Source organism: Sorex fumeus, unplaced genomic scaffold (assembly GCF_029834395.1).
Source record: "Sorex fumeus unplaced genomic scaffold, SorFum_2.1 ptg000063l, whole genome shotgun sequence".
NCBI lineage: Eukaryota > Metazoa > Chordata > Mammalia > Eulipotyphla > Soricidae > Sorex > Sorex fumeus.
The window spans coordinates 4,237,344-4,243,524 of NW_026606120.1; positions in this window are offsets into that span (position 1 = coordinate 4,237,344).

The following is a 6,181-nucleotide window of genomic DNA, read 5'->3' on the forward strand; positions in this document are numbered from 1 at the left end:
TTTAACCAATTGTGGATGGGAGATTACTAAGTGTGCACTCAGGTCTACAGTGGTTGCGAGTACTCTAGAGAGAATTGAATGTGTAGGTGAATAAGTACCGACTATATGCAAATATAAAGGATTTGAGCAACTGAGGATTTGGTGTTCTCTGGGGTGGTCCTAATACTAGTCCCCCTAGTCTAAGGAACCACTGAACGATGCAGGAAAAGGTCCCTCAGCAGATTCAATGTCCGCTGTCTCATATAGCATATATCTTATATATCTCACCTAAGAGGTCAGGGAGACAGCCTAGGCAAAGCACATGCTTAGCATGCGTGCGGCTCTGAGATCAGTCAAGGCACTTGTCCTGCGTGTGGCCGACCACGGTTCAATCCCCAGCATTCCATATGATCCTCCAAGCACTATCAGAAGTTATTCCTGAGTGCAGAGCCAGGAGTAACCATTGTGGCCCAAAAAACAAACAAATAAGGTAAACATACAGGGATGCCAGTGATCAAACCCAGATCACTGCATGCAAGGCAAGCACACTATCTGCTATACTATTTTTCCAGCCCCAGAATTCCTTTCTAATGTTACGTTATACCAATGGGTTTCATTTCATTCTTTTTTTGGTGGGGGCTCTTTCAGGTCACACCCAGAAATGCTCAGGGGTTACTCCTAGTTCTGCAGTTAGGAATTACTCCTGGTGGTGCTCGGGGACCATATGGAATGCTGGGAATTGAACCCAGGTTGGCCATATGCAAGACAAATGCCCTACCCACTGTACTATCTCCCCAGTCCCATTGTTTTTATTTTTATTTCCATGGGCTGGAGCTATAGCACAGCGGGTAGGGCATTCGCCTTACAAGCGGCCAAGATGGCCGACCCGAGTTCGATTCCTCCGCCCCTCTCGGAGAGCCCGGCAAGCTACCGAGAGTATTCGATATGTCAAACACAGTAACAACAAAGTCTCCAATGGAGACGTTACTGGGCCCGCTCGAGCAAATCGATGATCAACGGGAGAGCCTTTACCTTTACCTTAAGAGTCCAGCCAAGTTTGACTCTCTGTCCAGGGGGTCACTCCTGGCAGTGCTTGGGGAGCCATATGCAGTGTTGAGGATTGTACTAGGGTCGGCTGCATGCAGGTAAGCACCTGAGTCCAGGATACCTCTCCATCTGGTGAAACCATTTTAAGATGAGCAGTAGGGGGCCAGAGCAATAGTACAGCGGGTACGGCACTTAGCTTGCACGCGACTGACCTGGGTTCCATCTCTAGTATCCTATATGGTTCCCTAAGCCCTGCCAGGAGTGATCCCTGAGCCAGAGCTAGGAGTAAGCCCTGAGCATAACCGTGACCCAAAAATCAAAAAAGATAATAAAATGAGCAGTAGTATGGCAGAGACCAATGGACTGTAACCCACACTTTGTATGTGGGAGCCCCAGGTTTGATCCCTGCACCACTCTGGAGCAACCCCTAAGTGGTGAGCCAGGAATTATACCTCAACAACACTGTGCCCCCAAAAGCTAAAGGAATTGGGACGAGAGTGGTAGTGCAGCAGGCAGGGCATTTGCCTGACATGCAGCCCACCTGGATTCAACCTCCAGCATCCCATGTGTTCCTCCAAGCCCGCCAGGAGTGATTCCTGAGTGCAGAAACAAAAATATCACCATGTGTGGCTTCAAAACAAAACAAAAAATATTTTAAAAAATAAACAAAATGAGAAGAGTCAGACAGAGAGTTCAAAGAAGTGGAGTACATGCTTTGCATGTGGGAGCCCCCCAACACAGATGGAGTGACCACTGAGCACTGCCCGATATGGCCTCCAGACCCCAAAATCAATCAACAAAATGGAGAAGAGACACAACCACACAAACACCCCAAATAAATAAAACATGGCTGGGTGGTACTGGAACAAAGGCAGAGCTGTAGACCAATGGAACAGGGTTAAATATACTGACATCTCCCCCCAAGCATACGATCATCTAATCTTTGATAAGGGGGCAAGAAAAGTGAAATGGAACAAGAAATCCTCTAACAAATTGTGCTGGCAAAACTGGACAGCTATATGCAAAAAAGTGGGCTCAGATCTCTGCCTAACGCCATGTACAAAAGTAAGATCAAAGTGGATTAAAGACCTCAACATCAGACCAGAATCCATAAGGTACTTTGAAGAAGAAGTTGGCAAAACCCTCCATGACATTGAAGCTAATGGTATCTTCAAAGATGTCACGCCACTGGCCAAGCAAGTGAAAACAGAGATAGACAAATGGGACTATCTTAAACTAAGAAGCTCCTGCACCTCCAAAGAAACAGTGACCAAAATACAAAGACAGTCTACAGAATGGGAAAGGATATTCGCCCAATACCCATCCAACGAGGGGTTGATATCAAGGACATATAAAGTACTGGTCGAACTCCACAAGAAGAAAACATCCAACCACATCAAAAAATGGGGCAATGAAATGAATAGAAACTTTCTCAAAGAAGAAATTCAAATGGCTAAAAGGCACATGAGAAAATGCTCCACACCATTAATCATCAGGGAGATGCAGATCAAAACCACAATGAGATATCATTTCACACCACAGAGACTGGCCCTCATCCACAAGAACAAAAGCAACTGGTGCTGGCGCAGATGTGACGAGAAAGGGACCCTCCTTCACTGCTGGTGGGAATGCTGACTGGTTCAGCCCTTTTGGTAAACAGTATGGACGATTCTCAAAAAATTAGAAATTGAGCTCCCATTTGACCCAGGAATACCACTGCTGGGAATATATCCCAGAGAGGCAAAAAAGTATAGTCTAAGTGACATCTGCATTTGTTTGTTCATTGCAGCACTCTTTACAATAGCCAGAATCTGGAAAAAAAAAAAATAACCTGAGTGCCCGAGAACAGATGACTAGATGACTCTTTAAAGAAACTTTGGTACATTTACACAATGGAGTACGATGTAGCTGTTAGAAAAGATAAAGTCATGAAATTTACATACAAGTGGTACTACATGGAAAGTATCATGTTAAGCGAAATGAGTCAGAAAGAGAGGGATAGACATAGAAAGATTGCATTCATCTGGGGAACATAAAGTAACGAAATAGGAGACTAACACCCAAGAATTGCTGAGATTAGTACCAGGAATTTTGCTCCATGGCTTAGAGGTCATCCACACATGCTAGGGGAAAAGGGAGCTCAGATAGAGAAGGGAGCACCAAATAAAGGGTACTGGGAGGATCCTCCCAGGATGAGAGAAGCATGCTGAAAGTAGACTATAGACCAAACATGATTGCCACTCAATGCCTCTTTTGCAAACCACAACACCCAAAAGGAGAGAACAAAAGGGAATGCCCTGCCACAGAGGCAGGGTGTGATGGGGGGGAAGAGGGGTTGGGAAGAATACTGGGATCCGTGGTGGTGGGAAATGGGCACTGGTGAAGGGATGGGTATTTGATCATTGTATAATTGAAACCCAAGCACAAAAATTTGTAAGTCTATAACTGTACCTCATGGTGTCTCACTAATAAAATTTAAAAAAAAAACCAGGGCTGGAGGGATAGTACAGTTACAGTGGGTAGGGTGTTTGCCTTGCATGTGGCTGACCTAGGTTCGATCCCTGGCATCCTGTAAGCAAGCCAAGCACTACCAAGAGTATTTCCTGAGTGCAGAGCCAGGAGTAAGCCCTGAGCATCACGGGGTGTGTTCCTGAAAGCAAAACCAAAACCAAACAACCGAATTATTCTTTTCCCCAATTAAGCAGTTTCTTGGGAAGGAGCAGGAAAGTCAAATGTGAATCACCAACTTCAGCCTTCTGGTGAGTTGCTTTTGGTCCAACCCTGCTACACTGGGAGTCGATTCTGGAAGTGTTGGGGTGGGAGGGGCATGTGGAGAGTGGATGGAACCCGGAACTCTGGCAGGCAAAGCAGTAGAGATCTCTTGCCAACCTCTCAAAGAAAACATGTTTGGCATAAATTACTATTAAACAGGGAGTCAGACTACAGGAATAAACATTTGGAAAAGTTGTAGGAGAGATAATAAGGGCTGGAGAGATACAGCAGGTAGAGTGCTTGCCTTGTACATAGCTGACTCAGGTTTGATCCCCAGCATCCCATATGGTCCCCCAAGCACCACCAGGAGTGATTCCTGAGCACTGCCAGCTGAGCCACCCTCCCCAAAAGAGAGAGAATTGTATGAAAGCCTCCTGAAAGCCATCTGGGGCCTGTTCTTCAAGCCCATGTTCTCCCTTGAACACATATCTCGCTTGCCTCGCCCTATGCCTCTGCTGCTTTCTTCATTCTAGAGAAGTCTGTGGTCTTTCTTGAACATGTACTTTCGCTTTTCCTTTTCCTTCACATTCTTCTAAGTAAGTTTCAATAAAAATGATCTTTCTTCACTTAACAAATAATAATAACTAAATAAACGTGTACTGGCTAGCCCAGTGGTTGAGATGTATGAGTTTCTGGGTTTGATTCTGAAAAAAGAAACCTCAGTTTACCCTTATCAGCTACCGTGAGCAATGTTTTTGATCGCCAGATCCTACATTTTTGACTTCCTGCGAATTCCTGGGCTCCTTCTGATAAACAGGGAATTAACAATTGTCCATCATAAAATTCTTCCCCAGGGCTGAAGCAATAGCACAGCGGGTAGGGTGTTTACCTTGTACGCCGTCGACCCAGGTTCAATTCCCAGCACCCCATATGGTCCCCTGAGCACCGCCAGGAGGCGTGCAGAACCAGGAGTAACCCCTCTGCATCACCAGATGTGACCCAAAAAGCTAAAAATAAAATAAAATAAATAAATAAATAAAATTCTTCCCCAGAGCTTAGGCTCACCTGGAGGCAAATCACCAGACAAGGATCTGTTGGATCCTGCTATTCTCTCTTGTCTATTGATGAGAAATGCAAAGAACCCAATTTTTATTAAAAGTGCCTACATGCAAAAAGCCTTATGTTTAATTTCCCTGAATTCTCTGCTTTATTATGGGGGGGGACTATAAAAACCCCACAAAAAGAGCCATAGTGAACTAAGTTCTCTGCTCAGTTCCAACCCACACGGGGAGCTCCTTTTCCTTTCTCTTCTACTTTCCAATAAACTTTTCTACTTTCTGAGTCTGAGCGTCTTTGTAACTCAATATTTTCATTCTTGAAATTATTAAAGAACCTGAAAATCGCAAACAAACAATGACCCACTGTCACCACTCTGCATCAATTCTGACAGAGAAACAAAACAAAACTATGTACTGCTACTTTTGTTTGTTTGGGTTTTTGTTTTGCTGGGGAGGGGATGGCATAGCCGGCAATGCTCAGCGGTTACTTCTGGCTCTGAGCTCAGGGATCACTCTGGGTGAGTTCAGGAGACTATATGTGGTACCGGTCAGCATCAGCTGTGTGCAAGGCAAGCGCCCTACCCCTGTGGTTTTGGTTAGTTTGTTTTGTTTTTGCAGTGCTGGGGATTGAAACGAGAGACAAAGCAAGGCAAATGAACTACATTTCCTTGTTCTTATTCTGGTTTCGATTTAGGGCCACAGGTTGTGGTATTCACAGACTACCCCTGGTTCTGTGCTCGGAGTCATTTCAAGGTAGGGCTTAGGGGGCCATCCGGAGCTGGAGATCAATCAGGGTTTCATGCAAAGCATGTGCTTCAACCCCTTGAGGTACCTCCTTCCTTCCCCTTCCCAGTGAAACCTATTTTTAGACAGGTTGGTGCCTATGCGGTCAATAAATTTTGCTGTGTCCTAGTCCCTTTGAGACCAGTCCAAAGGAACTAAAAGCAGGACTGTAGGGGCTGGGGAATAACCCAAGAGCAGAACTACCTGCCTTTAGAGAGATGGTATGAGGGCTAAGGTGCTTGCTTTGCATGTGGCCGACCTCAGTTCAATCCGCAGCACTGCCTAGGGTCCCCTGAGCGCTGCCAGGAGTGACCTGTGAGCAAAGAGCCAGGAGTAGGCCCTGAGCACCACTGAGTGTGGTTCCAAAACAAAAACAAAAGCGTCTGCCTTGCACGCCTTAGGTTGGTTGGTTGGGCCTGAGTTAAACTCCCAATACTGTGTACCTCAGTGTGATCCCAGGGGTGCTGTTCCTTGGGGTCCTGGCACCACGTGTGCAATCTCTGACGCCTTGGTAGTTCACATGCAACCAAGCACATGAGTGTGCGTTCTCCAGTCATCACAACCACACAGGGCCCAGGAGATGGGACAGCAGCTAACAGGCT